Below are 16284 nucleotides of genomic sequence, written 5' to 3'. Positions count from 1 at the left end.
GCGGGCAAGGAGCACCGCACGCCCGAGCAGTATTTTGATGATGTCCTGAAGGGATCCCGCATTGGAAGGGGAAAGTGTTCAAAAGACATTATCTTTGAATGTAGGAATTCATGTTATCCCTTCCTGTATTATGAAGCAAAGCCATTTATGTAATATAATGTTCGTTGTTTGAAAATTTTACCTCTTGTGCGGCCGTTTTGTTAAATCTGAGAGTTGGCCAGTCGTCGACTTCAGCCCCAACGTAGGTAGTACGGGGGTGTTCGGGATGGAATCTAAACACTCTTGATCCAAGAGTTTGCTCCTTGACGGAGGTGTTTATTGCAACGAACCAGGCAATCGGACTATGTTGGTTTATCAACCTCACTTAGCCATAGGAGTTTGACAATAAAAAAGTAGGCACAGCCCCTAGTTAGTATTTAATCCGGACTAGGGTGCAGTAGACACCTGATCGGGTAGAGGCCGATTCGTCGCATAATGCGGAAAAAATCACAAAAGATTTTAAACCTCAGAATAGCTGACCAGCTATCGCAGTATCATGACATTCAATTTTCGTCTTTCTCTACTGAGGTGTTTGCTTGGATAAACCAGAAACACAACCACGGTAGTTCTCCCTTTACTACCCTAGCCGATAGGACGGAACATAAGGTAGCAAGCACAGGAGCCGGGCAACCAAACTATTGACCAAAGACATGATTCGGAGCCGATGGACATAATGCTAAACTTCGGGGTGCCAAACTGTACCGTAAAAAGTGTTCGGACTTTGTTGCCGTGGTATGGAGCACAATGAAGCTCCTGGCGAATTAAAGCGTACCAAAGTGTACGGGTGCAATCGATAAGAATAGCAAAATAAAATGAAGTACTAAGCTAGTGCAACGTAGGTTGGGCCACAAACTGTTTCCAATATAATTGGATTAGTACGTCAAAGCGTATTTGTACAAATAGTGCGATAATCAACAAGGCTAATTAATATGCCAAGACCAAGGGGGCGTTGTGTGCGGGTCCTGAAAACAAGTAGAATGATCGTCAAGAAGAACATCTAGAGATTCCCCCACACGTCTGTGCTGCTTGCCACCTTGGTATATCCATCCTTCGAAAGGACAAATGATCAGGCCATCGAGAGGGGCCTGTAGAGAAGAGACCAAAAAATAGTAAAAAGGAAAAGGAAAAGTATGTGTGGGAGCCGTATGATGGACCACAATCAACTTACGCCTCTGTCTATGCCCATGGTATTTTGAGTGCGTAGTTATGTAGGCATGGTACGTATGCTGCCATTTGGTCAGGACTAAGACGGAGGCCGAATTGCTAGTCAAGCTCCTGACAAGCTGGACTATCCTGCTGCAGAGTAGTCCAGACTCGTTTGACAGTGTTCGGGAGCTTGGCCACCGAATTAAGGTTCTGCTTGGTAAAGCCGCTCTGTACTTCTGCTGACAGGGCCGCGGTGTGCTCCTAATTACGGAGGGAGCGCTCCGTGTTTCCATTGACTGTTATGACACCGCATGGTCCGGGGATCTTAAGTTTGAGATAAGCATAGTGTGGCACCACATTGAATCAGTCAAATGGAGTTCGTCCAAGCAGTGCATGATAACCACTGCGGAAGGGGCCGATGTCGAAGAGCAATTCTTCGCTTCGGAAGTTGTTCAGGGATCCGAAGAAAACTTCCAATGTGATTGAACCCGTGTAGCTGGCCTCTACACCTGGTATTACTCCTTTAAAGGTAGTTTTTGTGGGCTTGATCCTTGATGGATCGATGCATATTTTGCGGACTGTATCCTAATAGAGCAGGTTGAGAATGCTGCCACCATCCATAAGGACTCACGTGAGGTGGAATCCATCAATAATTGGGTCAAGGACCAGTGCGGCTGAACCGCCATGAGGGAAACTGGTCGGACCATGGGTTGAATTTTGGGGTGACTGGCTCTATCGCATAGACGTCCCTGAGCGCACGTTTGCTCTCCCTCTTGGGGATATCGGTAATGTATATCATGTTCGCCGTTTTAACCTGGGGGTGAAACTTCTTCTGTCCCCCTATGTTCGGTGAACGGTGCTCCTCGTCGTCATCCTCACTCTGCGACCGCTTCTCCTGGTTCTCGGCATTTAACTTGCAGCCTATTTAAAAACCCAATAGCTTCTGTTGGTATGATTAGCTGGTTTGTCGGGTGTGCCGTGGATTTGACATGGACGATCGAGTATGCGGTCCAAGCTGGATGAGCCCGGATTGATCCTTTTAAATGGCTTGTTCCGTTGGCCGGATTTGGATCCACTGAATCTGGCGTGGACCACCGTGTCATTTGTATTATCACCGTTGTTTTGGCGCTTCTTCCTGTTGCATCGAGTGTCGCAGCCCGAGCTTAGCCTTGCGTGTCATCGCATAATCTCCATGCATCATGTTTACTTTCCCTTGGAAACTTGAAATGGGGATGACAGAACCCCCAACAACCTCTTAATCCTACTAGGGTTTACCAAAATATTTTTCAATGAACCTGAAATGCCCTTCTAAAATGTTCATCATCTTTGCCTTGGTCTAGAACCTTTGACAAAAATGGTGCACACTTTTGTAGGACATCATAAGGTCACTAGATTAAATCATATGTTATTTGCATTTGGACATTTAAATGCTATAAAATATTTTAAATGTCCAAATAATCATAAACTAAAATGTTTACTGTTGGTTATACTCTAAACAGTAGCCATGAGTAGTTTCGTGATTTTTGAGAATGTCTAGATATTTTTAATAAAGCCCCGAAGCTACAAAAGAATTAGAAAATAGAAACAAAAATAGAAAAGGGCTAGAACCCACCTGGCTTACCTGGCAGCCCAGCTGGCCCAGCCCACCTCCTCCTCCTCCTCGTCTACCTCTGCCTACTGGCAGAAGCGTGTCGCCCGCGGGCACAGCGGACGCCAGCTCCTTCTTCCATGTCCTCTTCCTCCCCCGTCCTCGACCGAGCACCTGGAGACGCCCAAGCCCCCCGGTCCTTTCCCCTCACTCGCAATTTGTCTCTCCTCTCCTCTGCTCTCTCTCTCTCTCTCTCTCTCTCTCTCTCTCTCTCCGGGGCAGCCCGAGAACTACCAGAGTGCGCCGCCGCAAAGCACTGCACCCACTGCCGTCCCCTTGCCCCGTGGTCCTGACCTCTAGCTCCCCCTCGATGTCGTGAATCTCCAAGCCGAAGAACACGCCCGCAGATGCCCTACAGCGTCGTCACCATCACCATCTTCCTCGTGTTCTCCGACAAATGTCGTCGCTTGATTAGCCGACCTCCGAGCGTCTTCGAGCCCGCTAAACCGCTCTCCGACCTCCCTGTGAGCTCCCGCGTCGAACCCCTCTTCTCCCTCTCTCGTTCCCGCTCGCTAGCCTCGCTCCCAACCATGGCCGTGAGCTCATCGCTGGCGTCTATGTCGTCACTGTCGTTTCAGAGGACAAACCTCGCGTCCAAGCCCACGTACATGCTCCTCGCGTTGCTACAAACCTAAAACGCACCCCAGCTAGCTACCTTTCGTGCTTCATCACTGCGCCCACGCAAGCCCAACCTGCTGCAGCCACAAACCTCGTCGTCGGCGCCGAGTCCGCCGACCCCCCATGACCCAATCCACTTCTGCTCGATGGTGGAAAGCAAGGACTATGCCCTGGTGCCGTCAGCGTGCCAAGCCGATGCCTCTAGCGCAAGTCTGCGGTGCCCCTGCCATGTCCTGTGGTTGCCGCCGGCTGGTCTCTGACGTGCTGACATGGCGCTGTCATTAGCCATTGATGACTCAGCTAATTAACTCCCTCTCTCACTAACATATCGGCCCATGCCCTAATTAACTCATGATTTATTTCCTGTTTAGTTTAGATTAACCTAGTCGGCCCCACATGTCAGTTTGACCCTTCCATGTCAGTGTTGACTTGGCCCCACTGGTCAGCCTCTAATCCTGCCCTGTCACACTGACGTCGTGGACCCACAGGTCAGGTTTGACCTGGAATGGTCTGTTGACCAGGTGATGTCAGTATGACTTAATGCTGACGTAGTAAATAGTTTCTGTATTTAAAATAATTCAGAAATTCTAGAAAATTCCCAAAACTTCTAAAAATCATAGAATTTAATCTATAGCTCCAAATGCATAGAGTTATATATGAAAAATGATCAAAAAATCCAATCTATCCATTTGTACTGGTTTCATGCATGATAATGCAACTTAACCTTGCTATTTTGTTCAAAACATGATAATGCACTATTTGAATTCATAGTTTAAGTTTGGAGTTGAACCTTTGGTTCAAAATTACTCAAACCCATTTGGTTGTAGCTACATTAGCCCAACACACTCATTTTACCATGTCATGATCATGCATCATAGTGTGCATTGCATTGATTGTGTTTCCTTCTCTGTTGTCGTTGTTTGTCCCCTCTTAGTAGACGACCTACCGACGATGTGATCGATGACACCGATGAAGAACTATACTATCTTCCGAAGTGCCAGGCAAGCAAAAACCCCTTCTTCATTCCGATACAATCCCACTCTCTCGCTTCTGCTCTCTTTTACTGCATTAGGACAACAACGATTCAACTGTTACATGTTGCGGTAGTTGAACCCCTTTCCTCTGCATGACCTGTCATTGCCATAGTAAATAGATGAAACCCACTAGTATAGGTAGGAGTTGTTTGAGCCTTGATGTGCCTACTCATTCATGCTTGTTTGTCATGCCTGCTACTGCTTAGATTTGTGTCAGGTCTAATTCATTGGGGATGAATTGGAAAGTTGTGAACATGTCCTACTATTGAGAGCTAAGTGTGTGAACACGATTTGGTAAAGGTACCGGTGACAGGCCCTGTAGGAGTACATGGTGGGTTGTCTCATTGAAACCGTCCTTAGGAACTAAGTTCTGTGTTTCTGATCCATGAACAGCTACTACCACGCATTGGGCCCGAAACCAATGGACCCTCTCGACTTATTAACCGCCTTGATCTGGTGTTTGTAGGATATGTGTTGGGGGCGGTGCATAGCACTGACCCTAGGGGTCGACTTGTGTGGTTAGTCAAGTCGTGGCCGACTCCCTCGCTAGGCATCCGCTTGAAGGTTGCCGAGATACACGACATGTACATGGTGGTAAGTGGCGAGAGTGTGTGTGAAGAAGTACACCCCTGCAGGGTTATAAATAGTCTTGTGCCCTCGGCAGGATCTGGTAGATATTTAGGCTTCTCAACCTTTTTCATTTGTAGATGTCTGTACTCAGACATGTTAAGCTTCCGCATGTGTTTTGACTTGTATGCTCTGAATGTTGGGTCATGAGACCCATGTTTGTAATATCTCGCTCCTCGGAGCCTATTGAATAAATACGTTGAGTCAAAGAGTTATGTTGTGATGCCATGTTGTATTTGCACATATCGAGCATATTGTGTGTATGATTTGAAATGCTTGGTATGTGTGGGATCCGACAACCTAGTTGTTTATCCTTGGTAGCCTCTCTTACCGGGAAATGTATCCTAGTGCTTCCAGTGAGCCATGGTAGCTTGCTACTACTCCGAAACACTTAGGCTGGCCGGCATGTGTCCTTCTTCGTTCCTTTGTCTGTCCCTTCGGGGAAATGTCGCGCGGTGCCTCCGGAGTCCTATTAGCCTGCTACAGCCCGGATTCTCCAGAGTCCTGTTAGCCCAGCTACTATAGCTCGGATTCACTCGCTGATGACCGACACGTTCGTTGTTGGGTCATGTATGCATGTCCCTGTAAGTTAGTGCCACCTTGGGTTTATGACTAGTCATGTCGGCCAGGGTTCTTTGTCATATGGATGCTAGCGAACTATCATATACGTGAGCCAAAAGGCGCAAATGGTCCGGGCCAGGTAAGGTGGCACCCATTGGAATACCGTGCTTGAGGCCACAAAGTGATTTGATGTGTTACATGCTAGATCGGTATGACTAAGGATCGGGGTCCTGACATCGGGGCTTGCCGTTGCTATTTCTGGCTTCGGGGGTGCGAGGTTCTCTTGAACTATTACTAGCACAAATGCCCGTGCATTGCAACGGGAGAAACAAATTCACGCGCTGAACATGAGTTAAAGACCCATGCAGGCACATCTTCTACCCCAGCCATGTAATTGCTCCTCGTCGACACAGTGGTCGTGGTATCCACCTGATCACAATGCGCCCGAACATATGCCAAGGCGATGAGTTCAAGCATTGCATGACACACTTGTCATTTAATCACGCTAGCATAGTGAAATGTTTAAAACTAATGTCGTTGAGCTAGACATGAGGGCCGCCTTGCGCGAGCTACACCATGCTCCTGGTCCATATGTACACCGAGCCTCATACGCCCTCTCGCTTCTGAATCAATTTTACAGACTCGCCCTCTCACTTCTGAATCAATGTTATAGACTTATTTCATTGGAGGGGGTGGGGGATGGTCCGCATGTGTCCATGCATCCTTCAAGGAAAGGTCATGTGCTTCACTATGGAGCAAACACCACATTCTGAGTCCTCATACGTCGGATAGTTCACACGTCACCACCGAGTAGCAGGAGAGGTAGACGGTGAGGGTTAACCCTTTCCAGCCGCCACCATCAATCCACATCTAGCTACCCATCCCGATCCGATTCGTCGCAACCTGATTGAACAGCAATAATAATAACAAAATCTTTAAAGCGTTCAAAGCAGTAAACCCTGGGGCTGGAGAGGTGCACGGTCAGGGTTAGCCATTTCTTTGCTTTCGATCCGACTTTGATTCCGACTTGATGTGTATAGTATTGTACGTACACACTGACAACATATTTTCTTTTTTCTCTTGAGAATTAAGAAAAATACTAAACCAAAACATTAATTTTTACAAATACGCATACACATCTACGTACAGGTACCAAGCCAGTGGTAATGATACAAATCAAAGAGTTCCTAATCAACTGTCCTGAGCGTAAAGCACCCTCACCTTTCGTGCACCATCGTTAACCAGACTCACTTTTCTTTGACATGCTCTTTATAAACTCTCATCTAAATTAATTCTCATAGCTAGTGAGGCAAGATTGGGCCAATTGATTCACAGATAGCATATGTATCGCCATTCCTATAGCATTCAACATCCAACGTTTCTGACCTGAATCATATCGGTCACAATCTAGAAAAGTTTCAGAAATTGTCCATTGCTGAAGAACAGTGTGCGGATTTAGTTACTGAAATTCTTTCACTACATTGCAGAATCATCCACAAGCAATCAACCAAGCATTGTAGTCATTGGCAAGTCGATTAGTAGGTAATCTGATGATCTAATATGGCGTATAATCTGGGTGGGACCATGAAAACTTCTCAAGAAAAGTAGTATATTAGAAACATCAGAATAGACATCAGGAGAACATTACACTTTCATACATCAGACAACTACAACAATAGCTTGACCGAGTTAATCAAGCATATATTAAGTTTGTTGTTTTGACAGCAAGCCTACACAAAGAGTAAGAAGCGCAGGATCATAGTAGGCATGGTTATTAACAAAGAAGAAACAACATGATTTATTTAACCATAAATAGGAATTTTCACCACAACAGCTATATAATTTCTCCAACAGCATACATATAGCAAAGCTTTCACACCTATGAGACATGGGACCATACTGTAAAACCTGACCAAGTACTGTGTTACGAGAAAAACAAAATCCCTACTATTGTCACACTTTTCAAACTTGTAAGATTGCTAACCCTTCGGGTCATTCCTCTGGTTGGATGCTAGTCAAATCTTCGAATGAAATTTTCCGCTAAGCTGAAAAACAACAGAAATAATATATATAATACGATGTAGAGTTCTATAATATCTGAATCAACCTAGTGTGTGCTTGAAAGGGGGGTACATTTGAAAAATAAGGAAGCAACAACCAAGTGTCAAACTACAATCAATTTATCTCCAGATGAATAAATTAGCAAGCTCGGATTCATACAAAAAATAGATTGGCTATATTCTGTAAGCTGTTTTCTGCCAAGAAAAAGTGTGAGAGTTTCAGCATTGTTTCAAAACTGTAATTGATCAGCGGCAAGTTCCCTGCATAATTAGGATGCAGAGGTGATGCTGATTAGTGCATGTCCGTACTGATTGTACCTGGCTATAGTACGTTGGTAGTACTAATGGATACCCATAATACCAATCATGGGTGACATTGGATTCTGACTAATTGCTGAAGTTTGCCTGGAAGTGCAATGGAGTACTTTACCCAATTGATACAACATTTGGTTAAGCCTATCAGTATGAAAATTAATAGTGTGTACCAAGCAGCAATTCTAAATTCAGGAGTCAAAGAAAGTGTTTTGACATGCTAAATTAAGTCTGTGCACTTTATTTCTTAGCATATGCGCTAATTAAACCGATGCGCGTGCGTCGTGCAAAATCCACCGTAATGATAACTGGTCCACGTGCTTCGCCAGGCCCTCTCTCCTCTGCGGAAAAATAATAGTAACATGTTACGGTCAGCACACACACTAATTAACATAGCGCGACCATGCATGGGAACATCGCCCAGCCCAACTGTTAGTTCCTATCATCAGTAATTGGGCATGTAGGAAGTAGTAGTATGGTTTAGTTTAGCCCTTGTGTAGTAGCATGATTCAGTTTAGCCCTTGCCTATAGACCTAAATCAAATTTGGAACAGACACGATAACAGATGTAAACAAGCAGACTGCAGTAACTTTGCTAATCATGAAAATAAGAAATCAGATATATGTTGTGATGTTGGATTTTCAATCTCTTCTTCATGGAGCTTCCTTTTGCATCAAGGTTTCTGCATGGCACAGTAGTAATCAAGTCAGCGCAAATTCTAAATATAAGAAATAGCAGAATATCCAGTGCTACTGTACTATTAACAAAACCATCAAAATTTTATAAGCCAGTTTATTCGAAGATTACTAATTTAGGCTGCTTGCACTTTGGTTGATCACAAAATATGAACTGGCTCCACTGCCTTGTAAATTTCAAATTATTTTCAATATAAGCATAACATCCATGGTTTAGTTACCAAAGATAGTATATAGACCTGACCTAATTTAAGAAAATATATATGTTCAGTTTCTCATAGAGAATGCACCTAACTTCTTTTTGCAAGGCCATGTCCAGATACAATTTCTCAAGCTTCTAAACCTCGAGTTTCATACTTAGCTATCATAATAGCAAGAACAAAAGTGTGATCAGCGTGGAAACACCATATTAGCCGAGCGACTGTTTCGGGAGGATGGCTGGCAGTGGTGTATGTGCGTAGTAGGAGTAGAAAGAGGTAATCATTAAATGGTTATTTGACAAGATTGCTCATGGACAAATAAAGATCACATTTCTATCAGTTCAGAACCTTCTAGGTGACACAAATAAAATGTAATTTCCTGATATAGAAAAATGAATCATTGAATGGTTATTTCACAATGTTTATTGGCTTATGATAAGCATCTGAGTACCCGTAATATGATTATAAGCCGACAATTAATTTATAATCAGGACTACCTAATATTATTTTATTGGCTTATGCTAAGCATCCGAGTACCCGTAATGTGATTATAAGCCGACAATTAATTTATAACCAGAACTACCTAGTATTATTTTATTGGCTTATGCTAAGAATCTGAGTACCCGTAATATGATTATAAGCCGACAATTAATTTATAATTAGGACTACCTAATATTATTTTATTGGCTTATGCTAAGCATCCGAGTACCCATAATATGATTATAAACCAACAATTAATTTATAACCAGAACTACCTAGTATTATTTTATTGGCTTATGCTAAGCATCTGAGTAGCAATAGAAAGAGGTAATCATTAAATGGTTATTTGAAAAGATTGCTCATGGACAAATAAAGGTCATATTTCTATCAATTCTGGACCTTCTGGGTGACACAAATAAAATGTAATTTCCAATCTGGCATTAAGTCTATATTTTCCATGTAGGAGAACACAAATGTAAATAAAACACACTATGAGCATGCAATATATTGCTTGGTCACAGCCCATGATTCAATCTCATGAAAAAACAAAACATGTTTCTTTTTAAATCAAAGTACAATGTAGAGTAAACCTAACTAAATGCATTCTTCTTATCTTAATTTCAATTTATATATTAACTCCATGGCCTAGAAATTTCTATTCTAAAGGAAGCATTCCAAGGACTACGTCACCTGCACCCAAGTCTGTCTCTTATGAATCAGCAACATACATGAAGCTCGTACCACCTGCTCTGGTATATTGCCTGTCATCTATGAATAGAAGGTGATTAATTGTATATAAGGCACTACAGCATGGTTGCTCCGTAAAGTACTTCACATAGGTTGTTGATCAAATAAATAGTACATAAAAAAGAAAGCATTGAAAAGGCTCATATTTGAGTAATTGTGACCCAAGCAGGAAACTTTTATTTGTCCAGGAATTCTCAACAACTCCTATAGTACAGCAAGTCATGCATGGACACAAATCCCCTACGTGGAATTGCAGTAATATGAAATTATAGAAACTGAATCATGTGCTCACATATATGTGCAAAACATATTTGTAATTAATGCAAAATTTAGTCTTCACCAAAGTACGTCAGAACATGAATGAAATATTTTTGTTGCAAGTTCAGAAGAAAGCAGAATCATGACACAGCATTAAGTCTTGGTGCAACCAAAATAAAGAAGGTTCTAATGTAAAATGATTAAAGATGGTCATCAAATCATAGAGGCGGTTGAATCCAATAAATAAATAAAAACACTCAAGTTTAACAGGTACGAATGACACATATCTAATAGGTGGATATAATAACATCAGTATGTAGACTATGAACCACGGAATTAACGTCAGATAGGCAAGGTTCTACCAATCACACACTGTTCCGGCTGCCAACGCAATTGCCAAGCCAGTTGAAGAGGCCCTGGTCAGCTCAAAGATAATTAACATGCAAATTTTCACCCCCATCACGGAGAAGCACATAATCACTGGATGCACCCTCGTGATGCCAAGCAAAGGCAGGAAGTCAACACGGATGGAAGCAAAACAAATCGAGCAGGTAGAACAGCGGGTGGTGACTGGTGACTGAACTCGCTGGCCGACGGTGAGCGTTCTTTTGTAGTTCCAAACTTGGCTTGCCGGAGTTGCCCCTGCTCGTCAGCCGATGCCGGCAAGAAAACAAAACAAATCACAGGTCAGATCGAGGGGCGATGAAGACGGTGATCTGGGCTGACGAACAGGAACAGTGATCAGGGCTCACCTCTCGTCGCAGGTCGCCCCTCCCCTAAGGTGGCGCTTGCGCGCTTGCCAGTACCTACCCGGCCTCCCACTGCCACAGGCTTCACCGAGGTCACGGACCATGCTAGTCTCGTGTTTTCCGGCCATAAAATAGGCCTCCCAACCCGCCATCATCTTGCCTTCCCCGCTCTCCCGGTGCCTCACAGTGGAACGACGTGGGCTGCAGCCACATCCGCAGATGCGGAGATTTGTGTAATGATTGGTAGCTCCGTGATTTGGGGATATAAGTGACCGGAGGCAAAGGGCAGCAATACGGACGGCGGTGGTGGCGGAGGCAAAGGGCAGCGCACGCGGACGGCTACGGGGGCGGAGGCAAAGGGCGGCGGCGCGGACAGCAGTGGGAGCGGAGGCAAAGGGCAACAGCGCGTGTCAGCTCGTGCTACCGGATAAGACGGACAATGGAGCGCGGGCAAAATTCTTATAACATGCAGGGGTTAATTTACAAAAATGAAACATTTTTTCAGATCCACTTAAATAGGGACTGCGGGTTCAATTATTGAAAATCACAGAGGCTTTGTGTAAAAACGCCGCGACGGTGAACCTGGAGACTCAATCCGTGCTTTATTATTAGGGAGAGATTGGTATGGGCTAGTCAGCTTTCTTCGCCCGTGCAAAAGTGGGTCATGAGTGCCGTGAGGGCTGCCATGGACTTTGGCTTTTCCTAGCCGAGGTATTGGGCGAGCCATACGTCAAGGATGGTATGCTTAAATGCTGCTAGGGCTTCGACATCAGGAAAGTTGATGATCTGGTTCTTTTTAGTTAGGAACCAAGTCCATAATTTCCTGGTTGACTATCCGGGCTGTTGAACTATGTGACTTAAGTCATCGGCATCCGGAGGTCGGACATATGTACCTTGGAAATTGTCATGGAAGGCGTCTTCCAAGTCCTCCCAGCTGGCAATGGAGTTTTCAGGCAGGCTGTTCAATCAGTGCCAAGCTGGTCCCTTGTGTTTTAGCGGGGGTATTTGACGTCATGAAGATCATCACCACCGGTCATATGAATATGGAGAAGAAAATACTCAATCCATACAATGGGATATGTTGTTCCATCATACGATTCTATATTCATGGGTTTAAACCCTTCTGGATTTGGTGCTCCATTACTTCATCAGTAAGCAGAGGGGGTGTGCGGCACCTCTATGTCAAGCCAAGTCGTGACGTAGCTCGGACGAAGTCCGTCTGCAGTTTTGGGCCCGAGCGTGATTATGCTTGTCACATCTGGCTAGATTGCCATCATCGCGCGTCGGGGCACACCCCCGCGATTCGTAGATCGATCTAGTCTGACCTGCTCTACTGTTCAGGTCTTGCCGCACGTCATATGTATATCCCTGAGCTATTACATCTCTACCTTTACAGCCAGGTAGTATGGGTTGGTGTTCGGCTTGAGTTGCCATTTTGTCCCGGCCATGAGGTGGTCAGTCAGCCACATTATGTGCTGATGGTGCGGGCTCGAGGGCCTCGTCATCAAATTGGAGTAGTAGTTTACGCTTCGGGTAACTTTTGGTTGGGGATTCGAGGCCGATTCCTCGGCTGCCAGGACATTAGTCCACCTATCATTGAGCAGATCTTGATCAACTTGAAGCTGTTGCTGGTTCTTTTTCAGGCTCCTTGGAGTGGCAATTAGCCGGCGCTTAAAGCGCTCCTTCTCGAGAGGTTCCTCAGGCATGATAAAATCCTTCTTGCCGAGGCTCACCTCATCCTCGGAGAGAGGAAGATAATTGTTGTCCTCCGAGTCCTTGTTTTCAGCCTGTGCATCAGGGCTAACTTTCCCATCTTCCCGGTCGTGCTGTTCGGAAGTCGGCTCGATGGGTTCTTCTTTGTCTTCGGCATCGTCCGAAGTGTTGTTGCCTCCTGTTCCGGTATTGCTGTCTTTAACACGCTGTGATTTAGAGCGGCGCCGCTGATGTCGGCGATTTTGTCATGTCTCAAGAATTTTATCCTCGACTGGACTTCTTTATCATCACCTCTACCCTCTTAGGGTGTGTCCACCATGTACACGTCACACAAAGAGGTGTCTGTCCAGCGTCCGATAAATGGCGCATTTTCGGCCTACTCCTCTCCGGCATCGTCGTCCATACCATCGATTTCTTCGGAGCCATAGTCTAGCATGTTAGTTGAGTCCTCGACAGCGGCTATGAAGTGGGTGGTGGGTGGGACGTAAAATTCCCCGCTTTCAGCCCCGAGTACTGGCTGGGCGTAGTTCGGACATTGCTCCTCTGTAATGACGAGGGATCGCATCAAGTCCAGAGCCTCCCTTAAAGGCGAGGTTTGACCAGGGGGAAGGAAACCTGTGGAGTACGGCGGGAGGGAAACTCCTTGGACGGGCTCACACGATGCTGACTCTGAGGGTTCAGAGCCAGTGTTTGGAGAAGTGTCCGGCTTCTTGATGGTTGCCAGCAGCACTACTTCCTCTGGTTCTCCCGTGCTGGGTTTAGTGGCCGCATATAGTATGGTGGGCTTAGTAATCCCGTCTTCAGACCTGGTGATGCGCTCCCGATCTAAGGCCAGAGCGTAGGTAGGGGTCGTGAACCCTTGGAAGATCAAGTCTCCTCGGATATCAGCGACATATTCCAGATTTCCTAAACTAACCTGGTGACCTGGGGTGTAGCTGTCGATCTGCTCTAAATGCCCAAGCGAGTTGGCCCGAAGTGTGAAGCCGCCGAACACAAAGATATGACCGGGAAGGAAAACCTTCCCCATGGCAGCATTGTTGTAGAAGATTGAAGGAGCCATCAAACCTTCTGGTGATGACGCAGGAGAACTGTCAATGAAAGCACCAATGTCGGTGTCAAAACCGGCGGATCTTAGGTAGGGGGTCCCGAACTGTGCGTCTAGGGTCGATGGTAATAGGAGACAGGGGAAACGATGTTTACCCAGGATCGGGCCCTCTTTATGGATGTAATACCCTTCTTCATGCCTGATTGATCTTGATGTATAGCTTGTATGCCTATGATTGCCTCTACGGACTAAACCCTCGAGTTTATATAGACACAGGAGGGGCCTAGGGTTGTACAAAGTCGGTTTACAAAGGAAGGAATCTACATATCCGAACGCCAAGCTTGCCATCCACACAAAGGAGAGTCCCACCGGGACACGGGAGGAAGTCTTCTGTCTGGTATCTTCATAGCCCATTAGTCTGGCCCATGTTATGTAGTTCGGACGCCCAAGGACCCCTTAATCCAGGACTCCCTCACCTGCTGCCATCGTCATCGCCGTCACTTTCCACCTCGTCACTTTCTCTCAAGGAGGCGCTTTCGTTGTCGGTCCAGCTCTCCATGCACCACCATAAGCGGCCTTCCGAGCACCCAAAGATCTTGATGGAGAGTAGACCGCTCTTCGTTAATTTGAAATGGAGAATGTGCCCCTCTGAAAAGTTGTGGGCATGGGCAAAGGTCTTCCGGCCGCGACGGAAGTACATGACACGAGGAGCAGGGAAGTCGACGTCAACCCTCATGCTCCCATCCCCACAGCCCCTCATGTGCAGCCTCAGGGCGCACGACTGTTCGAGCTCCATCTCCCGTGCAAAGAAGGATAGGAGACGAAGGCAACAGTGCAGGGTCTTATACAACCTGATGATGAACTCTCAAGGTTGGTCCCCGACATGGCCTTCCAACGGAGGTGGAGCCGTCGGCGGAGCCACCACCGGGGCGCTGCCTCGTCTTCCTCCTCGAGGACCGTGGTGACCATGGCCACGCACTACAAAAAAAGACACATCCGTGACATTTTCTGTTGAACGAAATTTTTTCTATCATGCTTATGACACTTCTACGACGATAATTGTGACAAAACCCGATATCATGTTAGATGTGGTGGGGTCCTACTTCTATGACAAAAAGTCATGACAGAAAATGGGCTTTTAGTCCTGGGCGGGCCGGAGATGCAGCTGCATGACATTCTTTGGGCCGTCCATGACGGAACAAACCGTGGTAGAAGCGAGGGCGAGGAAAATATCGGGGGAGTTCCCGGTTACGGTGGGTGGTCGAGGGCCGAGCGATGTGCGTTTCTCTCATACGTATGCGCGTGTGTGCGAGGAAGTGTGCTCTAACTGAACCCGAGCGAGGCGTTGGGCTCTAACTGAAACCGACCGATTGCACTGCAGGCTACGCGTTACTGAACCCGAGCGACCGATCGATCCCTTTCTGTTAACTGAACCTGAGTGATTCCTTCGATGCTGCCTCTGGATGAACAGTGAGAGTTGTTGGGGGTGGATGAATAGTTCCCAGTGGGTGGTTGGATGTACAGGACCCCGTGGTAGTAGAGGCCGTTGCCGCTGGTTGAACAGTACACCGATGGATCGAGCCGGTGGATGAGCAAGACCCCGTGGATGGCTGGACGAACAGGACCCCATGGAGGGCTGGTTAAACAGTTGCCGGTGGAGGGCTTGATGAACATTTGCCCGTGGAGGGGTGGTTGAACAGGACCCCGTGGAGAGGGCTGGTTGAACAGTAACCGGTGGAGGAGCACGCGGTGGAGGCTGGACGAACAGGAGCCTGTGGATGAACAGTCGCAGGTGGAGGCTGGAGGAGGTCGACGGTGGATGAACAGTAGCCCATGGAGGCAGTTGACGATGGAGATGAACAGTATCCCGTGGAGTCCCATTTTGCGAGACGCCACACCCCTCCCGATGAACAGGACCCCCATTTCGACCATAGCGCTCCAACACAAGTCCGTTTCATCTGTTTTGCGGTACGCCACACCCCTCCCGATCAACAGGACCCCATTTCGACCATAGGAGGTCCGTTTCCTACATTTTGTGGTACGCCAGACCCCTCCTGATGAACAGGATCCCATTTCGACCATGGCTGGTCGAACACAAGGTCGTTTCCTGCGTTCTATGGTACGCCATGCCTCGTTTCCATCGGCTATTCTGTCCAAGCCGGTTGGCTCCCGATGAACCGCTCGCGTTCCGTTGCCTCCCAATGAACACGACGCATTCCGTAGCCTCCCCATGAACACGATGATGACGCAGTTTCTCCTTTCCGACCCAGCCATGTGCAGGAGCCCTGGCTGTACATATGCGCGAGTAGGCATTTGAGACCCCGCCCGTATGTACGTACGTGTCCATATTTA

At 46.5% G+C, this 16284-nt stretch overlaps 1 long non-coding RNA gene across 1 annotated transcript; it reads right to left on the bottom strand.

Annotated features, from left to right (window-relative positions):
* Positions 1–7415: 7415 nt before the first annotated feature.
* On the bottom strand, positions 7416–11606 carry LOC125551451. The gene is made up of 2 exons (XR_007302657.1): positions 11178–11606; positions 7416–11067 (listed from the first exon to the last, which is right to left on the bottom strand). It is a non-coding gene; the product is annotated as an uncharacterized LOC125551451 (long non-coding RNA).
* Between the last annotated feature and the right edge of the window lie 4678 nt (positions 11607–16284).

The sequence above is a fragment of the Triticum urartu genome, chromosome 4, assembly GCF_003073215.2.
Source record: "Triticum urartu cultivar G1812 chromosome 4, Tu2.1, whole genome shotgun sequence".
In the NCBI taxonomy this organism is placed as follows: Eukaryota; Viridiplantae; Streptophyta; class Magnoliopsida; order Poales; family Poaceae; genus Triticum; species Triticum urartu.
Note: the sequence above shows the minus strand (reverse complement) of the source record. Positions and strands in the feature narration are given on the sequence as shown.